The sequence below is a fragment of the Canis lupus genome, chromosome 37 (assembly GCF_003254725.2).
Source record: "Canis lupus dingo isolate Sandy chromosome 37, ASM325472v2, whole genome shotgun sequence".
NCBI classification, from domain to species: Eukaryota; Metazoa; Chordata; class Mammalia; order Carnivora; family Canidae; genus Canis; species Canis lupus.
Genome location: NC_064279.1, coordinates 7,586,792 through 7,611,063, shown reverse-complemented (window position 1 = coordinate 7,611,063; position 24,272 = coordinate 7,586,792). Strand labels below are relative to the sequence as shown.

General features: G+C 36.0%; 1 protein-coding gene and 1 long non-coding RNA gene across 2 annotated transcripts in view; both read right to left on the bottom strand.

The window, feature by feature from the left end:
• Positions 1–24,272, bottom strand: part of PLCL1 (phospholipase C like 1 (inactive)) — a 327,967-nt gene that overhangs the window by 298,169 nt on the left and 5,526 nt on the right. The gene's annotated exons all lie outside the window — the stretch shown is intronic.
• LOC112656632 (uncharacterized) overlaps positions 1–24,272 on the bottom strand; it is a 34,831-nt gene that overhangs the window by 5,308 nt on the left and 5,251 nt on the right. The window lies entirely within an intron of this gene.

The window sequence follows — 24,272 nt, the reverse complement described above, 5'->3', positions numbered from 1 at the left end:
ACTTCATCAAGATAAAAAGCTTTCACACAGCAAAGGAAATAGTCAACAAAACTAAAAGGCAACCTACAGAATGAGAAAAGATATTTGTAAATGACATATCTGATAAAGAGCTAGCATCCAAGATCTATAAAGAATTTATCAAAGTCAACACCCAAAAAACAAATAATTCAGTCAATAAATGGGCAGAAGACATGAACAAATATTTCTCCAAAGAAGACCTACACATGACCAACAAGCATATGAAAAAATGGTCCACATCACTTGTCATCAAGAAATATAAATCAAAACCACAATGATACCACTTTACACCAGTGAAAATAGCTAAAATTAACAAGACAAGAAACAACAAATGTTGGCAAAGATGTGGAGAAAGGGGAATCCTCTTGCACTGTTGGTGGGAATGCAAGCTGGTGCAGCCACTCTGGAAAACAGTATGGAGGTTCCTCAAGAAGTTAAAAATTGAGCTAACCTATGACCCAGGGGTTATACTACTAGATATTTACCCCAAAGATACAGATGTAGTGAAATGGTGGGACACCTGCACTCCAATGTTCATAGCAGCAATGTCCACATATGAGGAATACAAGAAACAGTGAAAGGAAACATAAAGGAAGGGCGGGGGAGAAACTGAGTGGGGAAAAAATTAGTGAGAAAGACAAACCATTAGAGACTACTGACTCTGGGAAACAAAGGGTTGCAGAAGAGGAAGTGGGTGGAGGATGAGGTAACTGGGTTATCAGCACTAAGGAGGGAATGTGGTATGATGAGCACTGGTTGTTATACTATATGTTAGCAAATTGAATTTATATTTTTTTTAAAAAATCAATTTTTTTAAAAGAAACCACTCCCTAACTCTTTCACAAAAAGATGCTAAGTAGGGGCGCCTGGGTAATTCAGTGGTGATTCAGATAAAAATCAGTGGTGGGCATTGACTCTTGGTTTTGGTTTGCATCATGGTCTCAAGGTGGTGGGATCAAGCCCCATGTAGGGTTCCTCCCTAGGAGGGAGATTTTCTCTCTCCCCCTCCCTTTGCCCCTCCTCACCCCTCTAAAATAAATAAATAGTTTTTTTTTTTAAAGGTGTTAAGTAAATACTTGTCAATGGTCAAATCAAAAATGGTTAAATATGTAACTTAACAATATAAAAATTTGCCTAGTATATATAACTTGATTATTTGGGGAGTTTAACATATTCTTTGATTCCTGCAATACAAAGGAACTATTTTATAAATCTTTACCAGAGCTAACAAAATTTGGCAAACTGAAGTTAAACCTCTTATTTCCTCTGTATGCTCTAAGAAATGACAAGTAGTAAACAGGACAAAAGAACATAGACTGTTTTCTTTCTGTTTTCAAACAGAATAATTTGAATAGGAAAAATAGAGAATGATTTAAAAAAAAAAAAAAAACCACTGGTGAAAATTTCTAAGTTAAATCACTATGCAAACCAAGAGTCAATACCCACCACTGATTTTTATCTGAATCACTTCTCTACTAGCAATAAATAAAAAATTTTATTTCTATAGATAAATCAAAACACTGTTTAAAACTTAAATTCGTGGGAACCTGGGTAGCTCAGGGGTTTAGCGCAGACTTCAGCCCAGGGCCTAATCCTAGAGACCCGGGATCAAGTCCCACCGGGCTCCCTGCATGGAGCCTGCTTCTCCCTCTGCCTGTGTCTCTGCGCTTCTCTCTCTGTGTGTCTCTCATGAATAAATAAATAAAATCTTGGGGATCCCTGGATGGCTCAGCGGTTTAGCTCCTGCTTTTGGCCCAGGGCGCGATACTGGAGTCCTGGGATCGAGTCTGGTGTCGGGCTCCCGGCATGGAGCCTGCTTCTCCCTCCTCCTGTGTCTCTGCCTCTCTCTCTCTCTCTCTCTATGTCTATCATAAATAAATAAATCTTTAAAAAAATTTTAGATAAATAAATAAATAAATAAAATCTTTAAAAATAAAAAATAAGACCTAAATTTGTGAAATGCAATCATCTGCAATTTCTACTTTCCAAGGTAAAAAAAAAAAAAAAAAAAAAGTCATTTCTAACATATAAAAACCAGATGGATTTGAATTCATCATACCCTAACATTAAACTATTTTTTACTAGCTCTTGCAGAAAGCTAGTAAATGAAATGAATTTAATATTTTAAGAGCATGCTATATATGTGATAATACTATTTATTAAATGCCTATTATGAGCCAAATGCTTTACATACATTACCTCATCTTTGCCCCCTCAACAGCATAATAAATTACTAGTTCTTTTTCTTTTTTTTTTTTTTTTAGATTTCTATTTAAGAGAGAGAGCACAAGTGGGAGGAGGAGCAGAGGGAGAGGAGACAGTGTGGAGTGGACTCCACACTGAGCATGAAGGCCAATGCAGACTTTAATCCCAGAACCCCAAGATCATGACCTGAGCCAAAATCAAGAGTCAGAAGCTCAACTGACTGAGCCACCCAGGTGCCCCACTAGTTCCATTTTAGAGGTGAGGAAGCTGATCCTCAGAGAAGTCAGATAATTTGATCCAGATGACAAACTGGAAAAATGGCAGAAAGGGTTTGACTCCAGTCCCAGATTTTTCCCATCTTCTTATGCACCTCCTCTTAATAGTGGGTATCGATTTTTAACACTATTAAGAATGACCTTCACAAAATCATAGAGACAGAAGGTAGAAGAGTTGTTGGCAAATTGAATTTAAATAAAATATAAAAGAAAAAAAGAAGAAGAAGAAAGAAAGCAGAAGGGTGGTGGTCAGGGGCTGGAGGCAGAAGGGAATGGGGAGTTATCAATTAATGGGTGAAGAGTTTCCATCTGGAATGATGAGAAAATTCAGAAGATGGACAGTGGTGATGGTTGCACAATAATGTGAATGCACTTAATGCTATTGAACTGTGAATTTCAAAATGGCTAAAATGGTGAATTAACGTTATGTATATCTTATCACCATAAAAAATGTAGCATTCAACATCATATACATTTTGTTGATTTCCTAGAATTTTATAATTTTAAATCAGAGTCCAAAAAAACTTTAAAATCACAGATGTTTCCATTATATGATTGTTATAATGGTATATTTAAAAATAATTTGAAGCTGCAGATCAAAATAATGATAAACATTTTTAAATGCAAATATTGTTATCACTGTCACTGAGGCTTTTTATACCACTGGTTGAAATCTGTTAAGTTCTCAGACACTGAGGGGGGCACTTGATGTAATGAGCAGTGGGTGTTATACTATATGTTGGCAAATTGAACTCCAAAATATATATATACAAATTAATTAATTAATTAATTAATTAATTAATTAAAATAAAATTTGTTAAGTTCTTTCATAAGGTTTGTTTTTAAAATATAAAATGTAGACTAAGAAGGAAAACTTGGAAAAAGAGTCCATTTATTGCTGTAGTCTAGTATCAGTGTGTTAACTTAATTAGTAAGAAAGCCCACTATTATCTTTCTAAACAGTTCCTAGTTTGTTTTTCTATTAACTAATCAAAGTGTCTCCTTCTCTACATTTAAATATCCTAAATCAGCATTCCTGTTGAATGTCCTTATGAGGAAAGATTCTCTGGCAGTCAAAAAGAAAAAAGTTAAAAAATGAAAATTAGAACTAAATCATTTCGATCATTCTCAAGAGCTTATTTTTTGAAGATTTATTTATTTATTTTAGAAAGAGAGAGCAGGTGGTAGTGGGGGCAGAGGGAGAGAGAGAGTCTTAGGTAGACTTCATACTGAGCACGGAACCTAACCTGAGGCTTGATATCAAGACCCTGAGATCATGATCCAAGCCAAAAGCAAGAATCGGTTGCTTAACTGACTGTGCCACCCAGGCACTCCTCAAGAACTTATTTTTAACTAACACAGCTTGCAATGTTTTCATCTCTGTATTTAAGAATTTCAAGTTTCAAAATTTTATGACTGTTAGATTTTATGCATTTATATTTATAAATGAATGAATGTAGATCATGAATTATTCTGAGATCTCATATGTGGTACCTACCTAATTATTAATGAGCACTAAGTCATAAAAGGCAACCACTGTCACTCACAGGAAAAAAACAAACATGTCCTATAGCATGGAAGGAGAACTGGATGATTGATGGCTACAGCAGAAGAGGCAGAGGCCAGCCAAGCTAAAGAAACAAGCAAAACAGTGTGCAGCTCCAAATCATGGCTGCTTCCCAGTTGCTTGGTGCAAATATAGTAATTCAGTCTTAACACAATAATTCAGTCTTAACACGAAAATTAAAAGCAAAGCACTATTAATCATACAGCAAACAAAAACATTTGGTTAAACTAATGAACACCACTTAGAATAGCAACAATCTACATGTTTCTTGGAAATTCTCAAGTCAAAAATACTTAACTTTAGAAAAGAAAATAATTCAATTTATTAACTAAATTAATTTCTCAATATAAAATAAAATATGTATTTTAATGGCCTTAATGATGCTAAACTTCAAAATAATAAAGGATAAAATGAAGTGGAATATCAGAATTATTTTTAATTTCACTAATATAAACAGTACTATATGAAAGGCAGCAATAGAGCATGGCTCTTGCTAAGTCCCTGGGTTCAAATCCAAGCTCTAAATTGACTTACCAGTTGGGTGATCAAATTGTCTTTATTTGATTTGGGAGGAACTTTAAGGAAAAATTCTGTTCCATTAGAAAAGCTGTTCTTTTACCATTACCTATATTTTACCTAATCACCTACAGCTAGAGTTGCCAGTTTTAACAAATAAAAATGCAGGACATCCAACTAAATTTGAATTTTCGATAAATAATGAGTAATTTTTGCAAAGAACAAGCTTATCCTGAAAAATTATTTGTTATTTATCTGAAACTCAAATTTAACTGACCCTCCTAAATTTTATCTCACAACCCTACCTATAGTATTTCTACTAATACTATGCTTTCTATTTTTTATTCTACTATTTAGTAAGTACACTAAAAAAATAGTCTCATAAATCATGCTTTGTGCTATATGGCATGTAATTATACAATCAGCTGGCAGACTGTAAAGAACTGAAATGAATTCAATAGGATTCCTAACTTTTGAAAGAAAGTGGTAATCATTTATAGAATTGTTTTAGGACAGTTAAAGACACTCTATTTCCATCTACTCTTGATACACTTCTTAAAACAGCATAATAGCTTTTACCCAAATAGCAAAGACTGGAATATTCAATTATGGATTTATGTACATAATTATAAAATTGATCTTGGCAATCAATTTTCTGTCCATACAAGTGTATTTCACATCACTATATAGATAATTTTACAAAGGGCCCTGACATTGTAAAGTTATGAGAAGTTTTAAAAGATTTTTTATAAACTTCCAAATTACCATTACTAAATGTTTTACAAAAATCCATACTCAAAAAAAGAAAAAGATCCATACTCAATTGTTAAATGACAGTCATCTAATCATAAGAATTTTTAAATCTCTTGCTAGATAAACAATTCTACTTAGTCAAAGATATTGAATTAGCAAAAAATTAAAACTTTGAATCTAATTTAAAAATTCAAAGATATTAAATAAAATGGGTTGTTTTACTGAAAATTGTCTTAAGTTTTGAACTCAAAGGTAATTTTGATCATTAAGACACATTCTATCCAAAGTATAGCAGTACTACAGAATAACAGTAGTGAAAAACTTGTCTCTATCTCTAAATCATGATTCAACCTCATGTTAGTAATATTTGTCATGCTAGACACAGAATGTTAACCAAATTACACTTTATTTCCTCCCTTACACACAAACACATTTGGTAATCTGTGAGACTAATAGAAACATAGACTTTTGACCACATAAAGATAAAGATCAGTAAACTAAGAAAACAGTTACATTCCCTGTGAGTCATCATATTCCATTGACTAAAAATCACAATTTAAGGAAATTCTGTAGCCAACTAAACACTTAACAAACAGAACTGTAACCATTTGGGGACACTGGAAAACAATGTAAATCTTGAAGAGTGAATACCTGGCAACTTTGCTAAACTAGATTATAATCTCAGGAAACAATAAATTGTAAGATCCAACAAAGTCCTTTTTATATGCTATACTAAATTATTTTTCAAAATCAACCCCAAAAATGCTTTTCAAAAGTTTAATGGATTTAATAATTTCTTAATCTCTATCACAGTATCCATTATCCATTTAGTGGCCAGCACCTAGCCTATTTGATTAAACCCTCTTCTCAATTCTGAGCTTCTGTCCCTCCCAATCTCCCTGGTTTAATGCTCCTAAAATCATTTTTTTCCCAGTTGTGCCACTTTCAGAGAAGGCAAAGAATATCTAATGTATATTGAGCCGCTATGAGCTGGGCACTGTGGTCTCTAATATATCGTCATCTCATAGAGTAGAATGTGAAAGGTAGGACATAGTAGGAGATAGAGTGGAAAGATTAACAGGATCCACATTGTACCTGGCCTCCTGAACCGTATAAAGAAATTTGTACTCTATTCTGAGGGCAGTGGGAAGTTAACAAAAAGTTTCAGCAGGAATATGATACAACGAGATCTGCCTTTTAGAAATGAGACTCTACCACTATTATGATGAATGGATCAGGGAAAAGAAGGTGGGTGGGGCAAAAAAGCTAGCTAAAAAGATGCTGTAGTGAAGCCAAGTGTGGAAGCAGCTGAAACTGGAGTAGCAGTGAGAACCATTCAGGAGGTAGAACCAAAGAAACATGATAACAAATTGGACGTTAGAGGAGAGAGAAGAAGGAAACAAAGATCATGTCCAGATTGCTAGAAGGGCACCTGGGTATATGCGGAACACAGAAAAGGGGAAATCTGGAGATTGTGGAAATATCCAGCAAACTGATATATGGGGCTAATACATTCATTTGTTCAATAAGCATTTTTAAGTACATAGCTTGGAGTTCAGATCTAAACCCCTTTCAAAGCACTTATTTCCTATATGAGATCTAGTTTTAATAAATTGGGTACAAAGCATGTCTCCCATCATCACCTCTGAATTTCCATTACAAAGTATATTCTTATCACAAATAGCAGAAGTATCAATGAACAGTTGAATGAATCAATCATTAAAAGTAACTTTGCCAAATGTATCATAGCATGAAAAAAAATGATGGGCATTGCCAAAAAGGCTGTTAGAAGAGTCAAATTTCGGTGGCCTTGGCACCATAGCAGAGATATTAATTATATATTTAAAGATACAATAACATAAAACATTGAATAATGAGACACTAGACCCACATCCCCCACCCTGGCATATGTAGTATTATATATCAAATTAATTTTCAATATTTGAACAAAAAAGACAAAATTTGTCACAACCAAGAAATCTCTTTATATATAATTACCAAAAGAATTGCTTTCGTTTTTATTTTAGTTGTAACTCACAGAATGAGGTGTAGGTGTCAGAGCTCAGATGTCAGACATGGCCCATATTCGCACACATTAATTTAAATGATTGTGGGGAAAGCATCTAATGATAACAGAAGGATAATTTGACTGAATAAATGTCATACATGGTTTGATCAAGAGATGGTGGCAGACCATCGGATTGCATAGGGTTGCTTCTTAGAACACTAGCACACTGCTATTGTGAGTGAAAACACACTCAGAAGAAATACTGACCACAGCTGCCAGGAAAGCATATAAAATGTGCTGTAAAGTTTATAGAATTATAGACTTTTCGGGTGCCTGGGTGGCTCAGTGGTTGAGCATCTGCCTTTGGCTCAGGTTATGATCCCAGGGTCCTGGAATCAAGTCCCACAATGGGCTCTCTGCAGGGAGCCTGCTTCTCCCTCTGCTTATGTCTCTGCTTCTCTCTGTATCTCTCATGAATAAACAAATAAAATCTTAAAAAAAAAAAGAATTATAGACTTTTCATTACTACCCAATGGTCATATTTTTCTTAAAGAAGCTGCTAGTTAAATGTCTTGTCAAGTCCTCCTTTTTTTAAGTACAGCCTAAAATATATCTTAAATATATCTATATAGACTGTGCATCCCTCATCTATAGGCCTTATAGCAAACTTGAAAAACAGGCGTCATAACTCCCATTTTTTTCTTTTCTTTAAATTTTGTTTAAATTCAATTAATTAACATATAATATATTATTGGTTTCAGAGGTAGTAGAGGTCAGTCGTTCATCAGTCTTATATAACAGCCAGTGCTCATTACATCACGTGCCCTCCTTAATGTTCATCATTCAGTTACCCCATATCCCCATCTCTCTCCCTTCCAGCAACCCTGTTTGTTTCCTACGATTAAGAATTTCTTATGGTTTGTCTCCCTCTCTGATTTCATCTTGTTTTATTTTTTCCTCACTTCCCCTCTGATACTGTTTTGTTTCTTAAACTCTACATATGAATGAGATCATATCATAACTGTCTTACTCTGATTGACTTATTTCACTTCATAACTCCCATTTTAACAAAGAAGAAACTGAGGCTTAGAAAAAGTTTTATTTTTATTTTTTATTTTTTTAGAAAAAGTTTTAAAACTTGCTCATGAACACACAATTTTTAAGTAGCAAAGCTGAGATTCCAGGATCCCAGATCAAATTCTCAAGTCTCTGTCCCCTTCCCCACCCAAGCTGACTCCCAAAGATTTAAGTTCCTATTAAATAAAGTGAATCCAGCAATAGTAGACTGTGTAACTCAGGTAAAGAATTCTTTCGGGAATATAGAATAGAGTAAGTGATCTTGATTCAGTCTGGGAGAGAAATAAACCAAGACTGTGCCTAATGCTTAGTAGGAGCTATAGAGGACACAAGAAAAAAAAATCTAACGTGATCGCTCTTGTCAAAGTTGGCAAGATGAGACTAATAATAAGAATAAACTAAGGATGCTATAATTTCCCAGTGTTTATAATAAGGTTCTAATTGATTTCCTTCTGCCAAAATCAAGGTAATAGCTGATAAACTTAAATAATAGTGCTTATATGTTCTACTAAAAGAGTTTACAGCCTTTAAATTTCCAGAAACACTGGCTCCTCAATTAAGTTTACTGATAGGTCTACTTTGAGCCCAAGGTCATTCAGCAGCAATATATTATCTTTAGTTCTTACTATAAGCTTCCAGATTGAATTCATTGGTTTGTACATGGATTCTAGCCAAAATTCCAAATACCCAGGATGCCTTAATAAAGGATGCAGTGGATCCAGCATTCATTTCTGGGTATTTATCTAAAAGAAATGAAAACACTAACTCAAAGAGATACATGCACCTCCGTGTTTTTTGAAGCATTATTTACAGCAGGTAAGACATGGAAACAACCTAAGTGCCCATCAATGGATGAATGGATAAAAAAAAGTGATATATAGATATATATAGATATAAATAAAATATAAATATATCTCATTCAGCCATTGTTAAAAAAGGAAGCCATGTCATTTTAATAACATGGATGGAGACCCTGAGGGCATTATGTAAAGTAAATCAAGTCAGATAGAGAAAGAAAAATCTCTCACTTATATATGGAATCTTAAAAAATATCAAAGTCAGAGATACAGAAAACAGATTGTTGGTTGCCAGAGGTACAGTGTTGAGGGTAGGTTAAATAAATGGGTAAAGGTGGTCAAAAGATACAAACTTCCAGTTATAAAATAAGTAAGTGCTGGGGATATACTTTCCAGCATAGTGACTATAGTTAATAACATTGTATTGTATATTGGAAAGTTGCTAAGAAAGTAGAACTTAAAAGTTCTCATCAGAAGAAAAAAAATTGTAACTGGATGTTAGTCAAACTTTATTGTGGTGATCATTTCACACTATACCCAAATATCAAATCATTATGTTGTATACCTGAAACTAATATATCACATGTCAGTTGTATCTCAATAAAAATAAAAAACATGATACCAAAAAGACAATAATTATAAAATAAGCTATGGTTTAAATCTAATAAGTATAAGGAGAGAGACAGGAAATGTTATATATCCTCTTCTAATCTAACTTGCACCTCACCTATAAGAACCTGGCAGGTGGCAACACCTAAGACAGAAGATGAGGGGAAAGTCCTGTGGATTCTGAGCAGCCTTGCTTGAAAAGGCTTCAGAAACAAAAACAAACAGCACTGCCCCTAACCATACTATTACTCATAATAAATTGAGCAATAGCTGCCAACGTTATAGTTCACTCCTTTCCTTAATTTTAAGGATTTATTTAAAGATTGGTCATTATTTATTTAAAGTCTCCATCTTTACAAAGCATTATACTCTCTCCCTTTGTGGTCCCTTCTAAGGACCACAAACCAAACAGTTTGGAAGAGTTCTTGCTTTTAAGGAATTCACAGTCAAACATGAAAAACAGAACAGAAAACCTGAGTCTGAGTCAGACATGATTTTCTTAATACGTAGTCAAGTTTTCATTCACATTCTGTATGTATTCACAAACTTTCCCAAAATGTGCCTCATTCCGAGAGAATAAAAAGACTCGAAGTAATTATCCATGAGAGGTCTTTTGTTCAATATAAAGCAGATTTAGTTGAATCATAAGGTAAAACCAGTTCAGCTAAATTAATAGGAAGCTATTTCTAATGCATACCTTTACTAAGTTTTAGGTGTCCCTTAAGGCTGAGTTAGTGCCAAGGTGGGGGTTATGGGGGCTTTTTCTAAATTTTAAATCAACTTGAAGCAAGAAAAAAAAGCTCTATTATATACGGTTCTTAAGATGAGATTTTAGCTAAGAGAATGATCAAAACTGAGCACACAGCAGTGTGTCAAATGCAGCAGGCACTTAAAAAATCATTTGCTGAAATAAACAGAGCTACGCTAAACTCACAAATGCTCATTCTTTCACTCTAGAATTTGTGGAAGTTGAAACCCATCTTTGCACAAACCTGACCCTCTAGCAAAAACTGCACAATTGTTTATCAGAAGGAGCAAAGAAAATAACAATTACAAATACTGCTGGTTGGTTTACAGAATTTTTTTGGTAGGGATGGGAAACTTTATTTTCTTTAACAACTACATAAACCAAAATCAAAGTTTCTGTGCACTCTCTTTGTAATGCTGCAAGAAATCAGAGAAAAATCAATGACAACCAATCTCTACAACATCAAAGACCATGAGCAGAGACACTGGAGTCCCCAACACTTTAGAAAGGAGATCATCCCAAATTAGATTAGATTATATACAACAGCTAAAGACAAGTTTTGCTCCATAACTCAAAAATACCACTCTCAGGGCAGCTGGGTGGCTCAGTCAGTTGAGCATCTGCATTTGGTTCAGGTCGTGATCCCAGGGTCCTGAGATCGAGCCTCATGTCGGGCTCCCAACGCAGTGAGGAGCCTCATTTCCGTCTCCCTCTGCCACTCCCCCTGCCTTGCTCTCTCTGTCCCTCAAATAAATAAAATCTTAAAAAAAAAAAAAAGAAATATATAGTTAAAAAAAAAAAACACTCTATTCAAAGACTTCCATGATCAGAATCTTAGGAATTATTTTTACTTACTGATTCCTTTATATCTCTGAAAATTCATGACAATTCCTACTTCAATACTAGTCTCAGATTTTCTTTTCCATTTCTAAATGATAACTAACATTTGTTGACTATCTACCATGTGCCAACTACTTAGCTAAGCACTCTATATAAATTCTCTCACTTCATCTGCCCAACCACCCTACAAGGTAGGTTCTATTACAGTTGTAAAGCTGAGGGTCAAAGAGATTAGGTAACCTGCCTGACATCACATAGTTCATAAACAAAGAATCAGGATTCCAATTCTAGTAGTCTAATTCTAGAATCTACCCCTTTAAAGGTAGTGCTACATTACCTCCTGGACTTAGCACCTAATTCTGGAAACTTTTAGCCACTCTCTTAATCCATAATTCATCTCCATTGTTTCACATAGCTATTAAGGAAATCTTCCTTAACTACTTTTTTTTAACCAATTACTCTTCCCCCCACTTAAGAAAATTACAATGGCTTTCCACAGCATATTAAATTTAATGGAGCTGCCATATCCAGCCTGTGTTTAGTCAACCCATCAGATCCTCTCAAATTCAGGAGCAAAGCCTCTAGAATACAAAGACAACTTGCTGAACTTATATCAATGAAATATGGGTGGGTTTTTTTCCTCAGAAGGAAAATTATCCTGATGGCTGCATTCATAGAAATACAGCATCCAGGGCAGCCCCGGTGGCGCAGCGGTTTAGCGCCGCCTGCAGCCCAGGGCGTGATCCTGGAGACCCTGGATTGAATCCCACGTCAGGCTCTCTGTATGATGCCTGCTTCCTGCTTCTTGCTCTGCCTGTGTCTCTGCCTCTCTCTCTCTCTGTCCCTATGAATAAATAAATAAAATCTTAAAAAAAAAAAAAAAAAAGAAATACAGCATCCAGAAGAAGGGAGGTTAAACAGTCTAATACAGTTGACCACAGTGCAACTGGCATAGCAACCAGCGTTGGGGTCTACAAACAAAGTTTTAAAATACTGATAAAGAAGAGTACATCACTTACTTGCTGTGTTAATCTGGGCAAGTTATTTAACTTTTCTATACCTCAAATTCCTCATCAATGAAATGGAGTAGACAGTCCCTAATTCATAACCCCAGTGAGACTTAAGTCAGTTAATACATGTAAAATGCTTAGAACACTAAGACCTGTCAAGAACTCGATAAATGTCAGGGATTATATTATGGTGGGAGTATGGGATACTCCTTTCAAATATGTCAAAAGTTGTCACACAAGTAATTAAACTTAATCTAGCTATTGAGATAGATTAAACTTAATCTAGCTACTGAGATTAGTTAAATTAATTAAATTAAAATTAATTAATTAAAATTAATCTAGCTACTGAGATAGAAATCATACTGACAAGGAAATGCATCAGAGAGGAATTTTATTTGGGCTCAACATATGAATATTTTCAAACGACAGTCACCTGAAAATGAAATTGGCTCCCCTGCGAGTGAGGGAGCTCCCTACTGCCTGGAGGCCAATATCTACCCATCTACAGAGGTTCCAGCTCTACTATGGTTAACTGCACATGACAACCTCCAAAGGCTCACTGAAGATACTCCATTAGATTCTTTCCCACAGTGTGGAGCACATAGTAGTTTTTCAAGACATACTGTACTGCTCTTGTTTGGAGTTTCTCTATGATTCACATATGGTATACATTTGTGAGTCAATAAAAAGTGCAGTCCACCTCTGTGAGACACAATTTTGAAGTTAACTGGTTCATACAGGTATGGAAATGGGGTGTTATGCACATGAGTTATGTTCTCAGCAGTTGCCCTAACCAAATCAAACAATGTGAATCCAAAAACATATTACAGAAATGTTGAACTCCCTCATATTACAAAACACTATGATTCCTTCTCCAAGTTAAAAATATATTCCATGACTGGGATGCCTAGGTGGCTCAGTGGTTGAGCATCTGCCTTCAGCTCAGGGCGTGATTCCAGGGTCCTGGTATCGAGTCCCACATCGGGTTCCCCACAGGGAGCCTGCTTCTCCCTCTGCCTGTCTCTGCCTCTGTGTGTGTGTGTGTGTGTGTGTGTGTGTGTGTGAGAGATGAACAATTAAATAAAACCTTTAAGGAAAAAAAAAGAAAGCATTAAAATATACATATATATTCCACGACTGGAATAAATAAATATATATATATTTATTTTATATATACATATATATAATATATATATATATATATATATATATAACTAATTCTTTTAACCTTAACAAAACTTCTTTATTTTACTAATAAAAATCTGCTAAACTTTAAGCGGAGACACATAGCCACCTAGGTAGAGACTACATTTCCCAGTCTTTTGTAGCTGGTTATGGTCATATCAATAATGGGCCAATGGGATATGAGTAGAAGTGACATGTGCAGCTTACAGATCACTTCCTTTAGAAAAGCTACTTGCCCTCCATCTTTGTTTTCCTCCTTCCTATGGGCTAGAAGGGGGATATGGTGGTGGTGAGACAGTTTAATCAAAGGTACAAGAAAACAAACATGCCAAGGGGATGGCCCAAAAAGAAGACAAAAGAATCTGGATTCCTAAATTCCTTTATGGAGCACAGCTGCTTACCTGATTTATAGTCTGCCTACCGGTGGAATGTTACCTATTAGAGAAATAAACTACCATCTTGTTTAAGCCACTATATGTTTGGATCTCTTTGTTAGAGCAACTGAGCTTCCTAAACGAAAATAAATGAAATGAAATGAAAAACTATTTATAAATATGGAGAGTGAACTCCTTAATTTCAAAGGCTCAGAGATCTGTGTACAATATTCTCAATACAATATTCTCAGCTAAATTCTACCTTTAATAAAGCTTTTTAGAGTGAAATTTTAAATTCTGGTGTATATCAAGCCAACCATCTAAAGTAAGCAGTACTTTCAAGGGCTGGGTACCACCACCAATGGTACACTTTTTGAAAGCTGGAAACAGAATAGTTTAGGAAGGAAAAGACCCAAGTGATAGAAGAAAAAAACACTTGAAAAAAAATTACAATGACAGTCCCTTGAAGGTCATAGCACCGAGATCCCTATAAGAATAAAACAAATAATCTACCTTAGTCATCTACTTGATCTTTACAATATTCAAACCATTTCCAACTGTTTTCCAAAAATTAAAAATAAAAATCAAAACCATGAATTAGAGTTCAGAAAGATCTAAGACATAATCAGATAAACACAAAGTTAAGCTTTTATGTCCATAAGAAGCCTCAGAGCAATGTTTTGTACTTTGTTAAAAAAATGTTTTAAAGATAGTAAGATATTAGTCATAATTATTAAAGGACTTAAGCCACAGTTTGGTTTCCTCCAGACTTTTCTTGAAGGAGTTCAGAACAACAAAAATATCCTGTGCAGTGTTTTTGTTTTATGTAAGTAAATATCTAATATCTACATCCAGGAACTTCTTAAATTATAATTCCAACTTTTTTAATCTTGTTTAATGCCACCATATCCACTACATAAACACTTTATGTCCTCAATTGATCCCAAAGTCAAAGGAGAGTACCCTTCTCTCTTCTGGCTTTTAACAGGCTTTATACAATAGAAAACATTCCATCAGTTGATCTTATTATCCATAAAACCAGATAGCAAATGGTTCTCTATGTTGTAAGCTTACATGGAAATTACACTTTAATATATGCAGCACTAAAGAGACTGTAAACTTTACTCTTATTTTAACACTTTACGTTACCACATGGGCAGTACTTACACTGACAATCTACAGAAAATAATGACCCAAGGGTCAGGTAAGTATGTGTTTTGTATAGGTCTTACAAGTAACTTCTACAATGTGATTCTTTTTTTTTTTTTTTAGGATTATTTATTTATTTATTCATGAGAGACACAGAAAAGAGAGAGGCACAGAGACACAGGCAGAGGGAGAAGCAGGCTCCACGCAGGGAGCCCGACATGGGACATGATCCCGGGTCTCTCCAGGATCAGGCCCTGGGCTGAAGACGGCGCTAAACCGCTGAGCCACCCGGGCTGCCCACAGTGTAATTCTTCTAGTGGAACTCACTAAAGTTGAAAAAGGTAAAATAAATAGTTGATTTTACAAACTAGCCACCAGGACTCATCAACATCCTCTTAAAGGAAAATTAAATAGTCTCATTCCCTAACAAAACTACCCCCATCTTCACCAAAGAAAATCTTCCTCTGCCTGCAACATCATCCCTTTTTCACCAATTATGATTTGGGAAGTTTTATACTTTTAACAGTGAGGGTAGAGGTGAACATTTGCCCAAATATAGAGATCAGTGGTATCTATTTTCCTCAGAGAGTTTCAGAGCTACATTCTACTCAGAATCAAATCAAACATGCAAGAATGTTGTGAGAACCTGGAAATTGTCCTTCAATTGTTATGAAGGATATAAATATATTTTTTTAAAGATTTTATTTATTTATTTGGGAGAGAGAGTAAGCCCAAGTGGGAGGAGGGGCAGAGGGACAAGTAGACTTCCCACTGAGCAGGAAGCTGAACACAGAGCTCAGTCTCAGGACCCTGAGATCATAACCTGAGCTGAAGTCAGATGCTTAATAGACTGAGCCACCCAGGTGCCCCTGTTGTGAAGGATATATTCAGAATAAACTCAGAAATGTGAATCCTCTTTTTTTAAAAATCTTGTAAGATCATAAAAAGCAGTTCTCTATCAATTTATTTTATGATTCGAGGAAGTATGTAACCTAAGTCTCAGTTTCCAAATCTGCGAAGAGGTAGATTCAACTAAGTAAACTCTAAGGATTCTTTCAGTTTGATTTTCTATTAAAGTTCTATATTAAGGCATAAAAACATAGATCATGTAAAACTACAGATGCATTTAGAAATGAAATGTTCCTAAAATCCGTAAACTAGTTGTTTTTCTTTAAAACTGATATCAAGGGGCACCTGGGTGACTCAGTTGGTTAAGCATCTGCCTTTGGCTCAGGTCATAATCCCTGGGGGTTTATGGGTCCTGGGATTGAGCCCTGAGCATCTGGTTCCCTGCTGAATGGGGAGTCTGCTTCTCCTTCTCCTCACCCTGCCCCTCCCCACTGCTCGTGTGCCTGACCACACGTGTGAGATCTATCTCTCTCAAATAAATAAAATATTTTTAAAATAAAATAAACTATCAAAATCCGGACTCAACACAATGGACAATTCATATTTGTTAACAAATTGTCATTTTGTTTAAGGAATCATAGAATTCATCTGAAATTGGAGAAAATCGTCACTATAGCCATTACCTAGTTATGAAACTAGAATGTGATAGAATCCTGGCCCCCAAAGATTTCCATGTTCTATTCTCCAGAACCTGTGAATACATTTGTTTCTATGGCAAAGGGGAATTAACACTACAGATGGAATTAAGGTTGCTCATCAACCAACTTTAAAAGAGGAAGATTACCATGGATTATCTGGGTTAGCCAGCCTAATATAATCCCAAGGATCCTCTAATGTGGAAAAGGGAGGCACAAGAATTAGATGGGGACAGGTAGAAAATCAAAATTAAGGTAGATGCTGTGAGAAAGCCTCCACCAGCCAGCACTAGTTTTGAAGATAAAAGAGTCCATGATCCCAAAAAAAGGAGGCAGATTCTAGACACCTACAAAGATCAAGAAAACAGATTTTCCCAAGAATTTCCAAAAAGGAACATAGCCCTGACGATACCTCAATATTAACCAAGTGAGGCACATTTCAGAATTCAGACCTCTAGAACTACACGATAATAAATTGGTGTTGTTTGAAGCCGCTAAGCTTGTGGTAATTTCTTACAGCAGCTATATATTTAAGGTTTCTAAAATGTACATTTGGATCAGTAAGAACCCCAAACTCTCAATCTAGGACGTGTGCCAAAACAATCACCTTTGATTTATTACTGTTTTTTAGATCCCTCTGAATTCCAACTTAAATGAAATGATGTATGTGCACCTAGCTCAATAAATGGTGGTTGCTTTTATTGCAGATCAATGCAAGGTTGAACCGCCTTAACTTTGTTTTCTGCCTGGCCCCATTCCAACCAGATCAATATGTTCTTAAATCACTGGTGTTTTTTGTTTTGTTTTGTTTTGTTTTTTGTTTTTGTTTTTGTTTTTGTTTTTTTTTTTTTGAAATTTGGAGTATTGGAGTTGCAGGTTTGTTGAATAAAAGAAAATAGGGACAAAAAAAAATCTGTCCTCCCACCCACCTTAATAGCTTGAGACCTAAAACAAGTTTTCACACCTCTCAGAGCCTCAGCTTCCTCATCTCTAAGGTTAAAATTATAATGATAGCTGTGTCTTATCAGGCTATCAGAAGAATTAAAGGTTATGTAAGATCTTGACAATATTAGTACCTGTTATCGTTCTATACCATGAAATCTTTAAAGAATCCTCCATTCCGTATACATGGCATCACAAACTGTTCTCTATAATGGTGCCCTGGATAAATGGGGGAGTTGGTGGACAGCCATGCTTAGTAAATGAAGGGGTAAATTTAGAGAATGATCTCTAAGGTCTCCAACTCTATAATGATGTCATTGATAATTAAGCAGTCTCAAATTCTTAGACTTTAAATGTGAGTTCTTTTTCCCACAACTGGTTTCTCCCAACTATACCATCTTGGGTCTTCTTTTCCTCTGGATACTCTGATTATTACCAATAGCTCACTCAGACTCCATATTATTTCAGTCTCTCTCAATTATTAGAAGGGTTCTTTCAAGTTCTTAAAAACTCAGTCCTATTCATTTTAAAACGTCAATTTCATGTTCAATTCAAAGTCTCTTCCTTACCCTATTACCCACAAGGCAAGCTAGAATGGTGGTTATAGTGACTGGACCTGGGGGTTGGTCTACTCTACCCACTTCTCCATTTCTCTTCCTCTCTGCACTTCCCTCCTAGAGCTCAGCGGAAGAGGGATAGGAGAGGTCCAGGTCTTCCCAGAAATAGTCCCAGAAGGATGTTGCAGGCCTCACTGGGTTGGTTTTCTCTGCTCCTCAGGTTAATATTAAACTGACCTTTGGCTCTCTCTGTGAGGCAGGCATCCAAATGCAGACTCTCCACAGAGTTCCTTGTTCTCCACAGTCTCCTTCTTTCCTGCATATTCATTATCCTGGCATTAGAGGTCTGGCTTGGATACTGACCTCTTCCTCTTACCCCTCACCCAGCCCCTGTCCCAGCATTTTGTTAAAAGTCCCTCTACCCAAATGGCTTCTTTGGGTGGGGCACCAGCAAGAGGCCTGGCCATCTTCTATAGTGTCCCCTTTCTTCACACCCAGAACAGCATTAGGGGCTCTGATAGTCCCTTCCAAAGAGGGACTCAGTACCTTCTAGAGAGGAGATGAGCACCAGTCCCAACTTATTTGTAGACTTGGTAGAGAGGGAGACTGTTGGATGCTACCACCATTACACATTCTCTCCAGTCCTTTCTCAGCCTCAGCAAAGGTCATGAGCTCTTACCCCTAACAATGAGGAAGGTGAAAGGAAGAGGCTCTTCAGGAACCATAACTCAGCTCTAAGATTACTTCCTCCCTCTCAGTTGTCCCCCCATTTATCCTGGGGCAAGGGCAGTAGTGAAAGCCACTTCTCTATAAGAACAGGGCTGATGGCTGAACACAACAGTTTGTGGTCCCCTGAAGCTGTAAAACATCAAACCTTTTGTCTTAAGCTATAATAGTTCATTCCAGCACTCCCCGCTACTTCTATCTGGTTACACTAACTTCTATATTAGGCCTTTTCATCAGAAGCCATTTCTCTGTAGTGGTGAAACTGTCATGCTGAGGGTGCAACAATGAAGAATTTCCTCGGACTTTCCTGGGGCTGAGGCTAGAAAATCAGCAAAGTAGACAAAACTTATCCTTAATGCCAAGTATTTTGATCAAAAACCCAGATCAATCCTTCCTAGATCCTTCCCAGGAATCTCTCAGCTCAAAGTGCTTTGTGCCCACCAATTACTGTTAGGTGTGTTGAGGTATGAGGTGTTAATTAGTTAAAAGGCTCTCCAGAAAGCATCAAAATCCAAAAAAAACCTGAATTCCCAAATGTACAACTTCTGGCAGAGTGATCCAGGTAAAGAGACATTTTTTTTAAGCCATTTACCCTGTCCATTTATAAATATGGTCCATCTGACTCTATTCCCCTCTAACACACCCTGATCCTTAGTTTTCTCTTTTCTGGCAAACTCCAGAAATCTCAACGTCTGGTCAAGCTTAACTGCTAACACTTCTGAGTATGACTTCTCATAGCCCTTGCAGCTACTTTTGTGACACACATCTCTGGATCACTCCAGACGTAGGACAGACAGCTATAGGATCAAAAGGTCATCTGCTATTGAAGCTTCGGACTTTCACTGTATCTAACACAAGTGTGTACACACATATACACATCATGTGCACTCCACTGCATTTATCACACAACTAGCTTGATCCTATACTTACTGAACAAGAGAAAGTATAGGAAAAATATTTCTTTTAAGTTTCAGGTGTTTGGGGAAAGCCTAATTTTTTTCTTTCAAAAAAAATATCCACTTTAAGAGAGCATGACAAATTATCTTACAGTGCAAATGCTGCAACTGAAAAAGAAAGAGAAAGAAAGAGAAAGAAAAAGCCAAAGGCCAATGTCTTTTCAATAAAAGACACCAGGGCACCTGGGTGGCTCAGTCTGTTAAGCAGCCAAATCTTGATTTCAGCTCAGGTCATGATTTTAGGGTCTTGGGATTGAGCCCTACATTGGGCTCCACATTCAGTGTGGAGTCTGCTTGTCCTTCTCCCTCTGCTCCTTCCTCCCACTTTGTGCTCTTTCTCTCTCTCTCTCAAATAAATAAATAAATAAATAAATAAATAAATAAAACCTTTAAGAATAATAATTTAACTGTGGATAAATAATAAACGCTAACATATGAGTGCTTCAACAAAAGAGCTGACTATGCTTTTAATATCTAGCCAGTTTCCAAGTGATGGGGACAAACCTCTGGGTACCATCTGGTCATTGTACTAGATCTCTAAACAGCAAAATAGACTCATTACCTTTAACACAATAAGCAGCCATAAGCACAGTAATTTCTTGACATAATCATGTATTTGAATTTCCCACATATTGACTTTGGAATTTCTAAACGCTCCCCCAAATTACATGATTACACAGACTTTCAGTTTAATGGAATTCCACAAATATTTGCCAAGCTTCTCCTATGTGTGAGGAACTATACTTACTTCAAATGTAATTGGAAGGAAATCTCAATCATACAACATCATATACACTACCACTTAACAAAATTGTAACTTCTTTGAGTTAGAAACTCAAATATTCCTTATTGATTTATTGATGCTAGAAGACAAAACTATCAAACTATAAAATAAATGATATCAAGTTGCAGTGATTAAGTAACAATCCATCCTTAGCCTGTGTAATTCATAACAAAGTTGGATCATAAACTCTGTCTCGTGATAAAGATGCTAATTCTGGTCAAAGAGTAAAATGCTAATAGGAATTCCACTCCTCTCAAGGTAAGGTGGAGCACAATACTAATGTAAAGTCAAGTAAAGGTATTTCACATGAAAGGTTACGGAAGTTTAAAAAGGTACTCAAAAAAATGATTCAAATAATCCTTAAGAGCCTCCCAAAACTATCTTCAGAATCACTTCTTTAGATTTGCCAGCTAAACTTAGTTTTCAAGGTAAGCATAAAATGTCTCCCATTCCATCCCCAGTGGCTGAGGATTAAATCAGTATTATTTAAGAGGATGAATAACATAAAGATTAAAGCAACCTTTAGAGCTAGACTATTTGAGTCTATTTCTTAGCTTGGCCATTTGCTAACTATGTGACCTTGGGCATGTCACTTATCTCTCCATCTATAAAAATGGAGATAATAATAAAAAACACCCCTCTCATCGTTATTGTGAGGTTTGACTAAGTTTAACACACATTAAGTGCTTAGAATGTCAGACTATAATAGAAGTTATAAAAGCTTTTGCTAATATTATAAAGAAAATATCTCTATAGGAAAATCTCTTCAAGATGTTTTATCTATTAGATTAAATGTAAAAGCAAATATATTTAATTATTAATAAAATTTCTAAATACGTAATAGTTAATTATAGCATAGAGTCGATCATTCCAAAATATTTCAAGGGCAGCCCAAGTGGCTCAGCGGTTTAGCGCCACCTTCAGCCCAGGGCCTGATCCTGGAGACCCAGGATCGAGTCCCACGTCGGGCTCCCTGCATGGAGCCTGGTTCTCCCTCTCTCTCTCTCTGCCTGTAGCTCTGCCTCTCTCTGTGTGTGTGTTCCTCATGAATAAATAAATAAAATCTTTAAAAAATAAAATATTTCAAAACAGCTCACCAAATGCTGAAGAGGTCTTTGCATCTTACCCGTCAACCCCTACGGGGAGCACGAACTCCTATGCCCTCCTCCCTTACCTCTTCCTCCAAAAATTAGTCGTGATAATTAAGAAAACTGCAAGTCCCAGGACTATGACAGACTATGTTTTATGGAAGTGAAGCTTTCAAAGGAGAGAAAGGTCAGAGTGTACATACCGTGGTGTCCTGTCTCTGCCCTGAATCCAACAACAAGGACTGACACGAAGGGGATCAGAACAGTGCAGTTTGCACTTGTTCTTCCAACACTGATGCCCTATTTCTGAGCGCAACCCTAACCCAGCCTGACTCAAGTGAGGCTTCAGAGGGAACACATTCTCCCACTGCTGACTCTGGCCCTAAGAGTTGTGCTCCTGAGCAGCCCAGCCTCATCATTGACTGTCAGATCTGGGATGTGGGGTGTGGATTTTCAGCACACAGGCTATCTGAAATCACTTGTATCTTAGGGGCAAGCCCCGACAAGATGATCCGGTTCAATGTCTTAGAGTTCTGCCTTGAAATCTTGGTATTGTCTCTTTTGCCTTCTTTGTGCATTTATCTCCCTCAACACCTCACAGAGAAGGTGTTCTGTGTACAATCTCACAATCATTTCTAACCATCGCATTGTACCACACAATAATACAAGTTCGCCAACTTATGCATATTGCCCATGCTTAGTTTAATACAGACAGCATCCTTTAAAGGGCTCTTGAACAGGTCTGTATGAAAGAAATTAACAAAGCAGATATCATCTTTCAAGGATGTTTTAATACTTCGAATACAAAGTTGTATTGTTAAGGAAAAACACAACATCCTTGCCTGTAATCGCTATACACTCTTGTAAATTTACAAATATGAATTAAGAGATCTTTGGAAACTAAGCATACTTTCTAAAATACTTTGATTTTTAGGTTGTTTTGTTTTGCTTTAGAGGGACTGTACTGTCTTCAAATTTAAACTGCCTTTCTTCTTCCTGTAGTGTTAATGATAATATAATGATTCCTTTCTATTCACCATGTATAATCTCACTTTTCTCAAAGTAATGCTAGATTAATTATTAATGAAGTGAGTTAAAATGGTATGGTTGAAAATAAACTAGATTATATCTCTCTTAAACCCACCCACATAAGATGTTACAAATAAAATGACAAATCAAATTTGATTTTAAATCCAAGAAACTATTCCAATATTTTGCCATACTATGATTTTATTGTCATCAAGTGTTAGCTGAAATACACAGTACGGTTGGTGACAACTAAAAATAAGACAAAAAATTATTGTTATAGAAGTTGACTAGTGCTAATTTTCATTATCACTTTAGCATACTCAATAATCACAATAAATTTTGTCTATTATACTCTATTATAGGAACTGGGATACAGAGATAAATAAGATTCAATAAAACTACAAATAAACCATTTTGACATTATTAAAAACACTTATCAAAATATAAGATTTTATAGAACTTATGGGTTTCACTATAATAAGGTTTACTGATTTCCTATTTTCAATTTAGATAGAAAGTTCAAATTTTTCTCCTTTCCCATCTAATTACCAATGGTTCATTTACTGGTGCTGAGACCCCATCGACAAACACAAAGTTTCTCCTGCCTCTTACTGCTGTTTAGTCATCTTATTTATTTATTTTTAAAGATTTTATTTATTTATTCATTCATGATAGACACAGAGAGAGAGGGAGAGAGAGAGAGAGAGAGGGGCAGAGACACAGGCAGAGGGAGAAGCAGACTCCATGCCGATCCCCACGTGGCACTCGATCCCGGGAATCCAGGATCACGCCCTGGGCCAAAGGCAGGCACTAAACCACTGAGCCACTCAAGGATCCCCTGTTTAGTCATTTTAAGTTGGCATGTTTTAATGTACAATCATATATATATATATATATATATATATATATATATATATATATATAATACTTGAAACTGATATATATCAGTTTGGACATTGCTCCTGAAAATGAATTATGTTTAATGTTCACAGTTATTCAAGCTGAACAAAAGTGATGGAGGAGCAGAGCAGACTGAGCTACTCCCTGTTCCACTGCCTGACCACTTGCTCCAGCACCACCTAGAAGCAATAATGGATTATTTGTTCATTCGCACTAAAGGTAAGGTTGGGTTTTCTGAATGTTTTTTCATAACACCCTGCTGTGCCTGAAGTGTTATCTGGCAATTGTGTTCAATTGACATTTTACAGTACAAAATTTAATTACTAATTTCTTTACTATAAAATGAAAAAGGCTGAGAAAAAAACTATTTAGTCTAAATTGCAATGTATACGTCACTTCTCAATGCCTATGTCATTAGCTTACACTTTTTGAAACTTAAAACATTTTCCAAGAAAGAAAACAAATAGTGTAAATTCTGATAGCAATAGCAAACACTAACTGGCAGGTGCTTCTAAAATCTTTCATCAAAATAGGACAAAGCTCTTTATCTAAAATTTATTCCTAATGCTCTTAAGAGGTATTATAAGAAATCAGATCAGAAAGGCACCACAATGA